At 44.9% G+C, this 17,860-nt stretch overlaps 1 protein-coding gene across 3 annotated transcripts in view; it reads left to right on the forward strand.

Moving 5' to 3' along the window:
• Window positions 1-17,860, forward strand: part of alg14 (ALG14 UDP-N-acetylglucosaminyltransferase subunit) — a 101,682-nt gene that overhangs the window by 81,264 nt on the left and 2,558 nt on the right. The window lies entirely within an intron of this gene.

The following is a 17,860-nucleotide window of genomic DNA, read 5'->3' on the forward strand; positions in this document are numbered from 1 at the left end:
AGGTGATGGTTAGGTTCTCTCTTGTTGGAGATGGTCATTGCCTGGCACTTGTGTGGCACGAATGTTACTTGCCACTTGTCAGCCCAAGCCTGGGTATTGTCCAGGTCTTGCTGCATTTGCACATGGACTGCTTCAGTATCTGAGGAGTTGCGAATGGTGCTGAACATTGTGCAATCATCAGTGAACATCCCCACTTCTAAACTTATGATGGAAGGAAGATCATTGATGAAACAGCGGAAGATGGTTGGGCCGAGTAGACTACCCTGAGGAACTCCTGCAGTGATGCCCTGGAGCTGAGATGACTGACCTCCAACAACCATAACCATCTTCCTTTGTGCTAGGTATGACTCCAACCAACAGAGAAATTCCCATTGACTCCAGTTTTGCTAGGGTTCCTTGACACCACACTCTGTCAAATGCTGCCTTGATGTCAAGAGCAGTCACTTTCAGCTCACCGTGGGTGTTCAGCTCTTTTGTCCATGTTTGTACCAAGGCTGTAATAAGGTCAGGAGCTGAGTGGATCTGGTGGAGCCCAAACTGGGTGCCAGTGAGCAGTTTATTGCTAAGCAAGTTCCAGTTGATAGCACTGTTGATGACCCTTTCCATTACTTTACTGATGCTTGAGAGAAGACTGATGAGGTGGAAATTGGCTGGGTTGTACTTGTCCTCTTTTTGTGTACAGGACATACCTGGGCAATTTTCCACATAGCTGGCTAGATGCTAGTGTTGTAGCTGTACTGGAATATATTGGCAAGGGGCACAGCAAGTTCTGGAGCATAAGTCTTCAGTACTTTGCCAGAATATTGTCAGGGCCGATAGCCTTTGTACTATCCAGTGCCTTCAGCCATTCTTGATATTGTGTGGAGTGAATTGAATTGGCTGAAGACTGGCATCTGTGATGCTGGGGACCTCCAGAGGAGGCTAAGATGGATAATGCACTCGGCACTTCTGGTTGAAGATTGTAGCAAATGTTTCAGCTTTACCTTTTGCAGTGATGTGCTGGGCTCCCCCATCATTGAGGATGGGGATATTTGAGGAGCTTCCTCCGCCAGTGAGGCTCTACTTCCTGGATGAGGGCAGCTCCAACAACACTCAAGAAGCTTGTTACCACCCAGGACAAAGCCCACCTGATTGGCACCCTTTCCACAAGCACTCACCTCCTCCACCACCAAAGAATAGTGGCAGCAGTGTGTACCATCTACAACATGCATTGCAGGAATCCACCAGGGCTCCTTAGACAGCACTTTCCAAACCCACAACCACTACCATGTAGAAGGACAAGATAGATGGAAACACCATCACCTGAAAGTTCCCCTCCAAGCCACTCACCATCCTGACTTGCAAATATATCACCATTCCTTCACTGTTGCTAGGTCAAAATCCTGGAACTCCCTCCTTAACAGCACTGTGGGTGCACCTGCAGCACAAGGACTGCAGCGGTTCAAGGAGGCAGCTTGCCACCACCTTTCTGAGGGCAATTAGGGATGGGCAATAAATGCTGGCCTAGCCAGTGCTGCCCACATCCCATAAATGAATAAAAAAAAATGTAGGTTTTAGGAAGTGACTTAAAGGTGGAAAGTGAGGTAAAGAGGTTTAGAGCTTGGTGCCAAAGCAGCTAAAAGCCTGGCCACCAATGGTGGAGCAATTAAAACAGGGATGCTCATGAGAGCAGAATTAGAGGAGTACAGATATCTCTGATGGGTTGTGGGGCTGCATGAGATTACAGAGGTGGGGAGGAAGATGACACCAAAAATGAATGGTTATTTTCTTGAAGAAAGGCTTGGGAAAATTGTTCTTGTTTCCCCACGGGAACAGAGACATTTAGGGAAATCTACAGGAAATTTTTAATTAGTTAATGCTTTTAAATGTTAAATAATAGATTGCTTCTGCTAGTTAATTAATCAGTAACAAAGGGGCATAGTCTGAAGGTTCACAGTAGAAAAATTGAAGGGGAAGTTGGAATTTTTTTCATGTAATGAGTTCTTTATGCTTTATAAGTGCCTATTAAGGCAGAAACTATAGCATCAAAAGGAAGTGCATGAGAATTTGAAAAGAACAAATATAGAAAAGTATGGGCGAATTGAATTAGCGCAAATAGCTTCAATTGGAGAGCTATTACCCACAAAGGTGACAGAGCCAAGTGATCTCCTTCTGACCTGTAATTTCCATAATTCTGTGGGAAAACATGATTGCGCTCGTAAGCCTTTTAAAAAATCTTATTTATTGTCTGGTTTACTGTGATCAAAGTTTACTGGGCAACCACTTTCAAAATTTAGCAACATAACATAGGAGATAGGAGCAGGAGAAAACCATACAGCCCGTCGAACCTGCTCCACCATTCAGTACAATCATGGCTGATCTTGGCCTTCAACTCCACGTTCTTGCCTGCTTCCCATATCCCTTGATTCCCTGAGAGACCAAAAATCTGTCCATCTCAGCCTCAAATATATTCAATAATGACGCATCCATAACCCTTTGGGGAAGAGAATTCCAAATATTCACAGACCTTTGATGGAATTTCTCCTCTTCTGAATCTTAAATAATCAGCACCTTATCCTGAAACTCTGCCCCCCCGTGTTCTAGATTCCCCAGCCAGGTGAAACAATCACCATGTCTACCCTTTCTAGCTCCTTCAGAATTTTGAATGTTTCAATGAGATCACCTCTCATTCTTCGAAACACCAGAGAATATTGATCCAATCTACTTGGCCTCTCAGCATAGGACAACTCTCTCATCCCAAAGACCAATCTAGTGAATCTTCACTTTACTGCCTCCAATACAAATATATCCTTTCTTAAAAATGCATACCAAATTTGCACACAGTATTCCAGATGTGGTCTCGCCAAAGCCCTGTACAATTGTAGCAAGACTTCTTTATTCTAGTACTCTAATTCCCTTACAATAAAAGCCAACTTACGATTTGCTTTTCTAATTCCTTGCTATATTTGTATGCTAACCAAAGTGAATAACCTCTCACTTCCCCACATTGTAGTCCATCTGGGATCTTATTAGCCACTCACCTAACCTGCCTCTATCTCTTTGAAAGCCTCTGTGTCCTCCTCACAGCTTGCATTCCCACCTAGCTTTGTATTTTATACATTTCAGTTGCCCTTTGCTGGTTTCTAAAACACTCCCAATCCTCAGACTTCTTACAATTTTTTGCAACATTTAAGCCCTTCTTTTAATCTAATACTATTCTTAATCTTCTTAGCCACAGATGGATCTTTCTCACTGAGCTTTTGATTTTCAAAGGAATGTATTTTTGTTGAACATTTTGAATTGTTTCTTTAACTGTTTCCCATTGGTTATTTATTGCCATCCTTTTAATCTATTTACCCAACTAACCTTAGCTATCTTTCCCCTCATACTTATGCAATTTGCATTGATTAAGTCTAAGCTTCTTATTTGTGATTGGAGTATATTGTTTTCGAACTTAATGTAGAATTCAATTGTATTATGATCACTATTTCCCAGTGGGTCTTAGTGCTATGATATTACAAGTTAACCCTGCCTCATTGCACAATACTAGATTTAAAATAGCTTTGTCCCAAGTTGGTTCCACGACATATTAAAACTTAAAGTCCCCCACTTTTACTACTACTATTAGTGTTTTCTGACCCATGCTATTCCTAATCTCCACCCATGCTGATTCTACTTCCTAATTTCCTGAGACAAGATCCTTTCTCACTAATGTTCTTATGTCTTCCTTTATAATCAGGCTACTCTTCCTCCTTTTCTGTACTGCCTGTCTTTTCAAAAAGTGTACCCTGGAATATTTAGCTCCCAACCTTGGTCACCTCATAACCTTGTCACATAATGGTGATTAGATCTAAACCATTTATCTTTCTTTGTGCCACTGGTTCACCTGAGTTATTGCAGATGGTCTATGCTATCAGATAAAGTGACTTAAATTTAATTTTTACTACTTTTCCCTGGATGGATCTTGCTCTTTGCACTATCACCATTAAACTCTCTGTCCCTTCTTGTCCCACTCAGCTTGTCTTTACCCACATCAATATACTTTTATATTGCCTCAACTTTTATATTGCCCCAACTTTTATCTTTGAATTTCTAAATTTTCTTTCACCCGAACCCTCCCCATCACACCCCACTCCATTAGTTTAAAGCCAATTTTCCCTACCCTGATCACATTTGCTGGTGTGCTCCTGTGTTTGTATGCTCTGTCCTTTTCTGTCTTGCTCCGGCTTCCATTACCCATATTGCTACCGTGTCCTATTGTCTTGTCTTGTCCTTTCCCTTTAACATTCCAAATCTCCCATCTTGTGAACCCTCTCCCTCCCCCACTATTTAGTTTAAATTGAATTAGGTGCAAACCAAATAGGTGGTGATGCTTTGGCAGAGCCTATTTTCATGCCTTTCTCTTCAACAAAATTGATTGTAGTTCTTGCCAAATCGGCTGAAATTAAAGACTGCGTAGCAGATTAGTTGAACAAGCAGTTTTCAATCCCAGTTTATAATTAACACAAAAATAAGACGGGATATCCTTTATGGAAACAGAGAAATGAATGCTTTGTCTATATTGTTTAGACACCAAGGACACTACCTTAAGTGCAGTGATAGTTCAGCCAAGCCTTTGCTTATTTTGCACAGAACTATAGTTCCGTCCTGTGCACTGAAAGGGCAAGTTCAGCTCGATTCTCCATCTGTCTTTCAGGAATTTGGCACTGCCACTTTGAGAGACGTATTTGAGCCAGCGGCAGGCAGGTTCCCCATTAAGTTTTATAAGAACACTGTGTAGTACAGTGCATCTATGTTGTTATGTTTGTTATGTGGTAATTGGCAGAGCATGCATTGCCCCAAAGGACCTGCTAGTTTCTCTTATTCATAAAAGAAAAGGTCAGGACACACCCCCCCCCCCTGACCCCACCCCTGTCTCCCATGACCCTGCTTCCTTCTTTCAAGAGTTGACCCTTGAAGATCTGTTCCTTCAACTCGTTCACCCAAACCAAATTGTATCGATTGAGGCAGCATTTAATTGCGAGTGTTTGGAAATCATTAGCTACCAATGGCACCAACTAAATAAAACAAGCCACTTAGATAATTCACAGACACTTCCTCCTATCTCTCCCTGGACCATGACCCCACCACTGAACATCAAGCCATTGTTTCCAGGACTGTCACTGACATCATCTCCTCTGGAGATCTTCCACCCACAGCTTCCAACCTGATAGTCACCCAACCTCGGACGGCCCGCTTCTACCTCCTACCCAAAATCCACAAACAGGACTGTCCCGGCAGACCGATTGTGTCAGCCTGTTCCTGCCCCACGGAACTCATTTCTCGTTATCTTGACTCCCTTCTCTGTCCCCTTGTCCAGTCCCTTTCCACCTACATCCGTGATTCCTCTGACATCTTACGTCACATCAACAATTTCCAGTTCCCTGGCCCCAACTGCCTCCTCTTCACCATGGACGTCCAATCCCTCTACACCTCCATCCACCACCAGGATGGTCTGAGGACCCTTAGCTTCTTCCTCGAACAGAGGCCCGAACAATCCCCATCCACCACTACTCTCCTCCGTCTGGCTGAACTTGTTCTCACACTGAACAATTTCTCCTTAAACTCCTCTCACTTCCTCCAAATAAAAGGTGTGGCTATGGGTACCCGCATGGGCCTCAGCTATGCCTGTCTCTTTATTGGGTATGTGGAACATTCCTTGTTCCAGTCCTACTCCGGCCCCCTCCCACAACTCTTTCTCCGGTACATCGATGATTACTTCGGTGCTGCTTCATGCTCTCGTCATGACCTGGAAAAATGTATTAATTTTGCTTCCAATCTCCACCCCACCATCATTTTCACATGATCCATCTCTGACACTTCCCTTCCCTTCCTTGACCTCTCTGTCTCAATTTCTGGTGATAGACTGTCCACCAATATCCATTACAAACCTACCGACTCCCCCAGCTACCTCGACTACAGCTCCTCACACCCCGCTTCCTGTAAGGACTCCATCCCATTCTCTCAGTTCCTTTGCCTCCGTCGCATCTGTTCTGATGATGCTACCTTCAAAAACAGTTCCTCTGACATGTCCTCCTTCGTCCTTAACTGAGGTTTTCCACGCACGATCGTTGACAGGGCCCTCAACCGTGTATGGCCCATCTCCCGCGCATCCGCCCTCACGCCTTCTCCTTCCTCCCAGAAAACATGATAGGGTCCCCCTTGTCTTCACTTATCACCCCACCAGCCTCCGCATTCAAAGGATCATCCTCCGCCATTTCCGCCAACTCCAACATAATGCCACCACCAAACACATCTTCCCTTCACCCCCCCGTCGGCATTCCTTAGGGATCGTTCCCTCCGGGACACCCTGGTCCACTCCTCCATCACCCCTACTCCTCAACCCCCACCTTTGGCACCTCCCCATGTAAACGCAAAAGATGCAACACCTGCCCCTTCACTTCCTCTCTCCTCACCGTCCAGAGGCCCAAACACTCCTTTCAAGTGAAGCAGCCTTTCACTTGCATTTCCCCCAACTTAGTCTACTGCATTCGTTGCTCCCAATGCGGTCTCCTCTACATTGGAGAGACCAAACGCAAACTGGGCGACCGCTTTGCAGAACACCTGAGGTCTGTCCACAAGAAAGATCCAAACCTCCCTGTCGCTTGCCATTTTAACACTCCACCCTGCTCTCTTGCCCCCATGTCTGTCCTTGGCTTGCTGCATTGTTCCAGTGAAGCCCAACGCAAACTGGAGGAACAGCGCCTCATCTTCCAACTAGGCACTTTACAGCCTTCCGGACTGAATTTTGAATTCAACAACTTTAGATCTTAAACTCCCTCCTCCATCCCCACCCCCTTTCTGTTTCTTCCCCCTCCCTTTTGTTTTTTCCAATAATTTATATAGATTTTTCTTTTCCCACCTCTTTCCATTATTTTTAAATCTATACCTTTTATGCCCAGTTAGTCTTATTCCACCCCACCCCCATTAGAGCTGTACCTTGTGTGTCCTGCCATTCATTCTTAATTAGCACATTCGTTTAGATAATATCACCACCTTCCACACCTCTGTGTTCTTTTGTCTGTGACATCTTTTGATTATCTGCTCCTATCACTGCTTGCTTGTCCCTACAACCACAACCCCACCCCCACTTCTCTCTCCCCCCCCCCCAACCTTAAACCAGCTTATATTTCATTCCTCTCCTAATTTCACTCAGTTCTGTTGAAGGGTCATGAGGACTCAAAACGTCAACTTTTTTCTTCTCCGCCGATGCTGCCAGACCTGCTGAGTTTTTCCAGGTAATTCTGTTTTTGTTTTGGATTTCCAGCATCCGCAGTTTTTTGTTTTTATCATTTAGATATTTAATTGGACTAGCTAGCATTGTCTGTGACTGCGCGTGGACTTGTCTTTGGAGAGTTGAATACTCCATCTTACTGTATATTGCATCAAAATTTGGTAGGAACAAACCATATGGATTCCTAACCGCTCCCAGTGCAAAGAAATACAATCTTCTCTCGTAAAATAAAAGCAAAATTCTAAGGATGCTGGAGATCTGAAATAGAAACAAAGTGCTTGAAAAACCCAGCAGGTCTGGCAGCATCTGTGAGGAGAGAAACAGTCGAGTCCAATATGACTCTTCTTTGGAACTGAGGAGAAGTGGAAATGTGATGGGTTTTATGTTGTTGAAAAGGTGGGGGGTGCGGGGGGCGGTGGAGGGTGGGGGGAAAGGTCAGCTGGAACAAAAGGAAAAGTCAGGGGTCAATCTTCTCTCACCTGCTTCCAGAGGTACAGATCTTTTAATTCAGCTCACCATAAACGAGCCTGTATTACTTTTTCTGAAGTTAAATAAGGGTGTGTGCTTCCATCCAGTAGCTTTGGATTCTGTGATTATGTTAGATGGTTTGGCTCTAGAGGTACACATTCAGGAAGATCTGCAGTTTGTTGCCAAATGGTTTGCCGCATCTTCTAATAACTAAGGCCTTATTGTGACAGAGCAGATGGATGTCATGTATCACTCAGACCCTAGAAAGTACTACACCCAATCAAATGCAATCATCCATAATACTGAACAATACATGAACTAAATGTTGTCGGATGGCCCTATCTTAACTAGTTGTGTGTTGTCAAATGACCCACTAACACACACAGTGCTCTCTACCACTAGGTAGGGGAGTTTGCTGGTTTGTAAGACTTGAAAACATGCCATGAAGGCTGTAGGGAAAGCCACAAATGATAGGCTGTAGGGAAATGGGGTTTCCACAAGAGGCCAAAATTGAAATTCTTGGAATATTGTGAGGCTGTAGCAACTTACAGAGATAGAGAGGAGTGAGGCCATGGGGGATTTGAACATAAGGATGAGAATTTTAAATCGAGATTTTAATGGACCAAAAGCCAGTCAATGAGCTGAGGTAATGGGTAAGCTGGAATGTGCAGGTTGGGATATGGCCAGCAGAGTTTTGGATGAGCTCAGGTTTATGGAGGCTGCAGGTTGGAGGTTGCCCCAGGAGAACATTGGAACATTTACCAGTAAGTATGGAGATAGCAAAAGCATCAGTGATTGTTTCATCAGCAGGTAAGTAGAGGCAAGGGCGAAGGTGGACGATGTTACAGGGATGGAAGATCTTTGTGGCGATAGTTATGATTATCGTTGAAAGAAGAAAGTGAGAGACTCAATTTTTTTATGTGGAATGTTGTTGAGGCATGAAGTTTGGCACAGGAGAACATCTGGCAATCGGACATGGAATGCTCTACCAGGAGCAATGATGATAGCAGAATTCATAAAAGCTTTTGACAGGAAGATATAATAATTTTCATAATATTATTGGAATTTATTGTAGAGTAATAGTGGCGTCTGTGTCTATATGTGTGTGTTGGGGGGGGGACTTAATTGAATTAAAACAGCTGGTCTGAAGACTTTAATATAAGAAGAGAAGCTAGGTTTGAAATGCAAAATAGGTAAACATGGTTGAAGTTTTAGAATATGAGGCATAAAGGGAACATTTGTATTTTTAAATAGAGTAGCTTGAATTCAAAAGAGGGGGTGAAATGTTACACCTAGCCAGGTGAAGTTCAGAAACTGGGCGGAATTTTCTGAGCCCGCTGGTGGCGGGCGAGATGGGTGGCGTGCGCAGAAAATATGGCGGGGCCCACTTCACGACGGTTTGAAGGCAGGTCGCGATCTTCTGCTCAGTCCGCCAACGGTGGGCTGCGTTCCCGCTATCAGTCAGCAGGGAGCTAATTGTAATACATTAACATACAATTAAAAGGCTATCCCACCAGGCTTTTGGAACCCCACCATATCATCCATCCACGCCGGTGGGAAAGCACGCCGTTATGTTTTACAACAACGTGCACTTGGCGGCTTTCACTTTGGGGGAACTGAGGTGAGTGAGCAGCGGCGTTCTCCACAGCTCGCCTGTTGTTTACAGGCCTCGGGCACTGTGGGGGTGGGGAAAGCGGACGCCTGGCCCCGCAGACAAATGCTGAGGGGTGGGGGGTGTCTGGGGGCAAGTGCTGGCCAGCCTCAGGGGCGATTGCTGAAGAGGGGTTCAAGTGCTGCCCTGGCGCTGCAGCCGCGCGCGCACAATTGAGGTGGGGGGCAGGGTAAGCGAGGGAAATGGCCACGCATTAGGGACACCTGTATAAATCGACCAGGCCTCTGCAACTGAGACAGATCAGGCGCAGCCACAGTGATATGATTGGGTTCAGGCTCCCAGCCTGCCCACCCACGCAAGCATTGTGGAGGCACCAAAGGGCCACCAAGTGCTCCTTACCTTACCCACCCCCAGCACAGACTTTGAGTCCGTCACCACTTTATTGAGCCGCGGAGCAGTTGGACTGCACACGTTGTACAATCTCCTCGCCAACGCTGGCCATGTAGCAGTCACTGCTGGAGGCGCTTACATCTCCTTGCAATCTCAGCATCCTGATTTGGACCAGTGTCCCCCATGTCACAGGGCAGTCATGCAGCACACTCATCTCTGGCCATCTGAGGGGTGTCCAGCACTCTCCAGGAAGCACTGAGGGACGTTCACACAGGGCCTGGAACGGTGCTATGTACACCCATGATAACCACGTCTCTCTCCCTTTCATGCTGCAGGAGGACCACGTCAGGATCATGGATCCTGGTGACCTAGCTGTATGCCCGATGGCCTACAGAGAGTGGAGAAGACGGAGGAGAGAGGGACTGAGGCCCCTGGCTGCGCAAAGACAGGAGCAGCAACCTCATGAAGAAGGGGCAGCAAGGGCTCCCGCACACGCTGCCCAGGAACGACAGCGAGCTGTGGCTGGTCGGGGCCCAGTGACACCCAGGGTTTATAGACTCCGCTTGCCATTCCTGTAGATAATTGAGAACCAGTGTTGCCGATGACTGCGCATGTCTAGGGACCTGGTGGCTCACATCTACCACTTACTGCAGGACTTGGCGCTAAGGAGACATGGAGGGCATCCACTGCCAGTGGCCATGAAAGTGACCACGGCACTCAATTTCTATGCCAGTTGCTCCTTTCAGGGTGCCACAGGTGATCTGTGGGATTTCACAATCCGCCACCCACAAATACATCCTTGAGGTCATGGATGCCATCTTCTCCATGGCACACAACTTTGTGCATTTCACCCGGGACAGCCGGGATGCAAGGGCCATTGGATTCGCCCTGATCTCGGGATTCCCAAAGGTGCAGGAGGCGATTGACTGCACTCATGTGGCACTCAGGTATCCATCGCTATATCAGTGGACTTCATCAACTGCAAGGGCTTCTCATTAAAGGTGCAGCTTGTATGCGACCACCAGAAATGCATCCTGCAGGTTTGTTCATGGTTTCCAGTGGCACCCTCCTCGGCCTGTGAAGCTGGATCTGCGGAGGTCACAGGAATAGGGGAGTCAGATGGGCCAGTCACTCCCAGAGTTACCTGGGTGGATTGCCCGGGAGGGTGCATCTGCTGATCCGCCTCCCCATGGGTGCCTGAGGGCCCCTGGCTGACTCTGAGCGGAAGGGGTAGCTGGAGTGAGATCATGCTGCTCAGCACCCCTCCTTGCGTACACACTGTTGGAGGCCAACTATGGCATCAGCGATTGAGTTAAGTCCATGCAGCAATGCAGGAGTGACATTCTGAACCAAGGACTCTATGGTGGCCACCAACCTGCCAGTGTTGACCTCGGTGCATTGCAATGCCGGCGCTATTACCTCAGCCTGAAGATGGATGGACTCCTCCATCGTGCTTTGTAATCTGAGGAGTGCAACGGACATCCCTTCCTGATGTTCCCGAGCTTGCCTTTGCGGTTCCAGCAACTGCGATATAACAGAGTCCAGAAGCTCGTCATCTGACTGGGACTCAGCCACATCCTAGCCTCCAGCAGTCCTCCGAATGCTGGGGACCTGGGAAGTCCCTGCAGCCACCTGCTATGGACCAGAAAGTGGGATGTGCTCACCAGATTGTGATCCCAAGGCTACTCTAAAGCTAGGTCCCACCAAGGTGTGTGTCTTTGCACTGGTGGAGGATATGGGTGAGCCCTGTGACAGGACTTCAGGGAGGGTGCCTTCAGATTCCTCTTCAGAGGTTTCTTCAGATCTTGATTGGAGGTTCTGGGTCGTGGACTCTGTCTGCTGCTTCCCAGATGTGCCTGCGAAAGCAAGGGGAGATAATTAGTGCATGGCAGTGGCCTGTGAAAGAGGACACATCACTCTCAACATGGTTGTCTGTTGGATGTTGCACTGCTGGATCCTCGCTTGGTAGCGCAGCGCCAACCACACTGTCAGAATAGGACCGGTCCGGATTGTCACTGGCTGTTTTTGAATTCTCACAGAACCTTGATCTCCAGCATCCCTCCACATGTCTGTGACCTTTTCCTCCTGTTGTGAGCCAGTTTGTCCTGCATGGATAGAGATGGGGACGGTGTATCAAGACGCCTGCCGGGCCAGATGATATGTATGCCTGGCCTGCGTGGGTGGTGGGTGGTGAGCGGTCCTGTGGATGGAATGAGGACAATGATGGTGCATGTGAAAGAGTAAACGGTGATGCCCCTTGCACCGGCAGTGAGTGAGGGTCCTGTGAATGTGTGATGGGTTTGAGAGTGTGAGAGTTGGGAGCGATGAAAAAAGTGACTTACCCTGGCAGAATGGAGGAGATCATTCATCCAATTGCGACACTGGGTGCCTGTCCTCCTCTGCAGGCCATTTGCGCTGACCACCACCTCCCAAGCCGGGGGTGGGGGTGGCCTCCACGGCATCCAGCAGTCGCTCAAGAGACCAGTTGTTGAAGCGGAGGGCTGCAGTCTTTTTTGCTTTGCAGGCCATGAGCACTTTGCTTGTGGCTACCTTTTAAATATGGCAGTCGGCCTGATGCAATAGCGGGGCGATGGCATTTGGGCGAATGACAGCCTGCCTGCTATGGAAATGGCATGTTTTGCAGGATTGAATAAATAATGAGGCAGGATCGGGAAGATACAGCATGAAAACCCGCCATTTTCATCGGCTGGTGGAACTCCATTTTCTCTGCCCGCTACGGCACTTAGTGCAATTCTGGGAAAATTCCGCCCTGTGTGTTTATTCTTCCCAAAGCTTACTGTTAACATTAGTACTATGATAGATTTTTATTATTAGAGGTAAAGTCCAAAGACATATTGAAACAATGGGAATTTGCATTCAAAGGGGAAACGATGTATAAAAGAGAGAAGGCGATGTGTAAGAAAAGGCATTTTAAGTTCCAACACAAGTGTGAAAAGCCTTCAGCATCTAAGCCTCAAGCTGCTGTCTACAAGGAACCGAAGCTGAGAAAAACTCACTTTGAATTCGACTGTTCAGAGTGTGTGCTTTGCCTGGGTCTGTTTAATTCTGTGTTTCACTGTTGTCCCAACAAAGGTGTAACTGGGAATTAGATTAATTGGGGGAGCTAGGAGTTATCATAGTATCATAAATCATAATTTGTAGACCTATGTGCATGCTTAAAATTATTTCTTTTATTAATAAATGTTTAATTTAGTTTTGTAAAAACCCTCTAAGATTTGGTGGACTTAATTACCACTGAACTCAAGGCACGCATTTTGAAATAATTATACAAATTGTAAAACATTTGTGGCAGTTGTTTTAAGTTTCCCTTTGGGATTTGAGCAGCTCAGCATTTACCATTGGCTGTGCCATAATACTTTTAAGAGGGAATTGGATAAATATTTGCAAAATAAATATTTGGAAGGGTTGGGATAGGTTGAAGTAATTTTGGAATCACTTATCTTGCACAAACAATTAAAATACTTGAGTGATAAAAATATTCTGCTGAAAATCTACACAGCCGAAGATTAATCAAGCAGAAAGTTGAGCAAGAAAGTTAGGGAGGGGCGGTTTGTGCGTTCTGTAATTTCCTTTAATTGCAGTGAGCGTGAAAGTTAAGGAGTCAGACTTACAAAAGATGTGGCTGAATGATTGCAGAGAAATTTTACTATATTACTTATTTACACAAAAGACCCAGATCTTTCAAGAATGTTCTGGCTGAATTTCAGAGCTGAGTTTTGACAGGTCCTCATATAAATGTCAACTAAGGTCTTTATGATAATTGGTCCTACACTCAAATTTGCTTAAGTCTAATACTGAAGTGACATCTTTTGATTATCTGCTCCTATCACTGCTTGCTTGTCCCTACATCCACACCACCCCCCTCCACTTCTCTCCCCCCACCCAACCCCCACCTTAAACCAGCTTATATTTCACCCCTCTCCTTGGATTCACCCAGTTCTGTTGAAGGGTCATGAGGACGCGAAACGTCAACTCTTTTCTTCGCCGATGCTGCCAGACCTGCTGAGTTTTTCCAGGTAATTCTGTTTTTGTTTCTAATACTAAAGTTGTTATGTTGAAGGTAAGGTTACAATATTTCCATTTGGAAGTAATACATAGATGTCAAGGTAATGACCGGTATATTAATAAAACCAGCTTTAATGTGAATATGTATATTCACATTCTGTAGCATTGTATTAATGTGATGTTGTCCCTCTTCCAAAATTCTGTGAACATCCAGTCGACTACTTTCTGATTAGTGTCACCCTCACAATTCTTGATAGGAAACGCATTGTCAAAAATAACAATAGTCAAGATGTGCTGCTGTACTGGATTTCCTTGCCTTCAAAGCCAGTTTGAATTGGATTGTCTTGAAAGATGGCCCAAAGCTGCCTGAAAGTGTGCAGCACGCCCTTCTCACTCCTGAAAGTCATTGAAGTGGCTGCTGGACCAATCTGAACTTTCAGTCCCCTTTTAAGCTAACCAAGTTGCTCCTGAAGACACCAGAGCAAATCTTAAAACAGGAAGGGCAGGCCTCCAGACAATGAATTTGGATACTTTGTTTGGAAATATATTTGCTGACATTTTTGCCGCCTTGTTGTTGAGCGAGTAATTGTCAGATATTATTGGCAATCCCCTGTGTTGAGGTTGATTTTTTTCTTGTGGATGGAAGTGAGACGTCAGTTTTGGCTGTGCATTTGCAGATAACATCTGAGCTGTATCTTAGCTTGGAAGGCTTTCCCCACAGTGAGGGCACCAGTTGTAGTTGGTAATGGATTATTGGCTGGAGCCCCCTCTTTCCATCCCTCTTACCATTCTCTCTGTGTGACTGCTCTTGTTAATTGGAAGGTCTTGACAACATTTTTGATGATGAATTGCCATTTTGGTAATGTATGGGCATCTGCTTCCCCTGTGTTGATAATAGAGCAGGTCTTCATGGAGGCTTTGAGATTATTTTTAAAAACATATCCTTTACTCCTGGTGTGAACAGGTTCCCTGGGGTAGCCCTGAGTAGAGCGTCTGTTTGGGCAGTCTTGAGTCGGGCATTCTGATGCTGTGGCCTGCCCATCTCAGCTGATGCGAGATTATCATAGCCTCAATACTTGGCATATCTGTGTCTCGGAGGACGTGCATGTTTGTTTTTGTCCTCCCACTTGATTCGAAGGTTCCTTCTAAGACAGCATTAATCATGTTGCCCTAGGTACTTTATATGGTGTCTCTACGTTCAGCACCATGGAGAAACATATGGAGAGCCACTGCACAATAATCTTTGAGTTTAGTCTCTGATTTGATGTCAGGATTCCCAAACTCAGTATGTAATTTACCACAGGCTGAGTTAGCACATTGGATTTAGTGTACCTCTTAATCGATGTCAGCATTTTAGGATAGTTAGCTTCCAAGAGATGTGAAGAAAGGGACATTTTATCAATAGTTCAACATGAAGCTCGAGTGAAGACTTTAGATTTGACATATTTAACCACATACCGAGAGTGTTTGGTTTCTGTAATTGTTTCATTTGAGTCATTTCGCTTCCTTTAATTTTAATGACCCTGCTTCTAATTTTTTTTTCAAAAATTTGACTTTACTTGTTAGAAATGATCTCCCTGAATATTTCAGGCTCACACTGAGCACAAACCGCTTTCACTGAGCTCATGTGCAAAGAATGCAACTTGGGCAAGACACCAGAAGCATTAAAGGAAGAACAAGATGAGCCACAGGTTTTCAGTCTCAAAAGAGACGATGTTTACAGAAGGATATAAGATAATTAAAGGCAGAGAGAAAGCGAACCCAGATACATGTCACAGTAGCGCAGCAAAATAATCAATGTTGCGAAAGGTAAACTTAGGATACTGGCAATAAATATTTCTTTATGCGGAGTGTGATCAGCAGCTGGAATGTATTTTATGGAATGGCCATATCTTGGAAGAATTTAAGCCAAGGTCCACCTTCATCCAGACCTATCTTTCGAAGGTACCATCATTGTTCAAGTGATGTTTTTGGATGAGCTATTACATCCATTTTAATTGGTGTCAATTCTCATATAACTTTGCTTTTTTTTAAAAAAGAAGTCTGCTTGGATCAAGTTTGTTGGTTAAAAATGACTGAGACAGGGGAAATTAATATGTTGCTATATAAAGCTGTCAGGTTCTGTTATGCTCCGGACCCCCTCCGGATATTTCTCACCGGGGCTCCACACAATAGTCTTGTTTTCCTAGGCAAGCACATGTTTCCTGCCAACTGAAACTTGACCTTGTGAACACTATCTAGGACATATCACGCATATTTGCACTGGAAAGGGAAATATTTCACCTGTAACTGAAATTGATAGAAAAATGCTCATTATGAAGAGACGGAATAAAATAATTAGCAAAATTAGTACTATAAAGTAATTCTTGTTTTCTTGCAAGTTCTTAAAAGCTATATCAAAAAGAGCTCAATGAATTCTCCGACTTCTGAATCAAGCATCTGTAACAAAAAAGGTTTGTGTAAGAAAGGCGACGGACAGTAATCTTACTGTGTCTTGGGCCCACACAGCCAGCAGCAAGAAAGAACATGGAGAATGCATCCAGTTTCTGAGTTCCAGTTTTCTGATGTCAGATAACAAAAAAGGAAGATTAAGTGGTATCTTCAACTGTAACAGAGTTATCGACCAAAAATCAATTTTTAACCCAGTGTGGTCCCTCAGAATCTGAATGAGCAGAGTGAGCACCTTCAAAACAAAGGAAAAGAGTGAGAGCCCTGTTCAAGCATCACAGTCTATGAAAGTAGGCATGTGACAGCCTGTTGATCCATATGATCCATATTAATTATTGCCATTGCCTGGACAAATTTGTCATCCAGGGCCTTTTATTAAGCATTATAGTTGGCTCTGTCTTAAATTAGGATATCTGCTTAAACAGACAAGCTATTTTGTCTTGATGGACAATCAGCCTAAACAGCGATGAATTTTTACTTTTGGGATTTGCTGTTTTGGATCTAGGTGTTAGCCAGGTGATAGCACCCTGGTCTCTGAGAAGAAGGTTGTCGGTTCAACTCCCACTCTCGAGACTTGGGCTCAAAACCTATGCTGATAGTTCATTGGTACACAAAGGGAATTGGGGTGCGTCCTTACAATGAGATGTTTCTTCTTAGGTTGGTGCTGAAAGATCCCATGGCCCTATTTTAAAGAAGGGTAGGGATTTTCTCCCCTAGGTGCTGTTGAAGATTTATCCCTTATCCAACATCATTAAAACAGATTATCTGGTCATTATATCATTGATGTTTGTGGGACCTTGCTGTGTGCAAATGGGCAACTGTGTTTTGTACATTAGAACAGAGACTGCACTTCAAAAGATTCTTCATTGGCTGGAAAGCATCTTGGGATGTCCAGGGATCAGGAAAGGTGCAATGTAAATTCAAGTCAATTTATTTTTCACATGGGGAGTGGGGACTTTGTCAGTTTTTTAGGTCAAATATATTTATAGATGGGGGAATAATTAGACCAGGTCTGAGGGAGAATTGTTATGTTTGAGGCTGGAGGGTTGAGGCAGACCAGTAGAAAAGTAAAGGAGAGGTCAAGGTCGAGCAGGAGTAAAGGTTGAGGAAGGTTCAAGGTTACCAGCAGGATGAGAAGGTTGAGCAGTGTCAGTGGAGATGGTGGAGGTGAGGTAGAGTAAGGTTTGAGACTTTTTGTAACAGAGGAGAAATATAGAGCATGAGATTAGGGGCATGAGGTCCAATTGGAGGATGATGGAGCTAGGCTAGAGCCCAGAGGAAGGGGCTGCATTGTTGTAACCAGCGTGATCAGTATGGTAAACACAGCTATATAGGTGCTTGGGGAAAGGGAGTGAGGAGGGGTGGGTGTTGTGTTATTTTATTTTTCCTAAATTGAGAGACAGCATTAGTTATGGGAATGTCGAACCATATAATGAACAGCTGGTACTGTTGGGGTACCAGCCTAGGGGGGAAAGGGGAAGATCATTTTGCCACCATATCATTTTTAAAATTTAGAAAATGAAGCTCCTGTTTTTGAGGACTGTTGTAGCTGCTCTTTACCTTGATGGTGCGAAGATGATGTCAAATGAGAGCCATTAATGCTGGAGATCTAATTTCACACCATTACTTCATCTAACACATCAATGAAACCAGATCATCATTTT

This window comes from Carcharodon carcharias, chromosome 16 (genome assembly GCF_017639515.1).
Source record: "Carcharodon carcharias isolate sCarCar2 chromosome 16, sCarCar2.pri, whole genome shotgun sequence".
In the NCBI taxonomy this organism is placed as follows: domain Eukaryota; kingdom Metazoa; phylum Chordata; class Chondrichthyes; order Lamniformes; family Lamnidae; genus Carcharodon; species Carcharodon carcharias.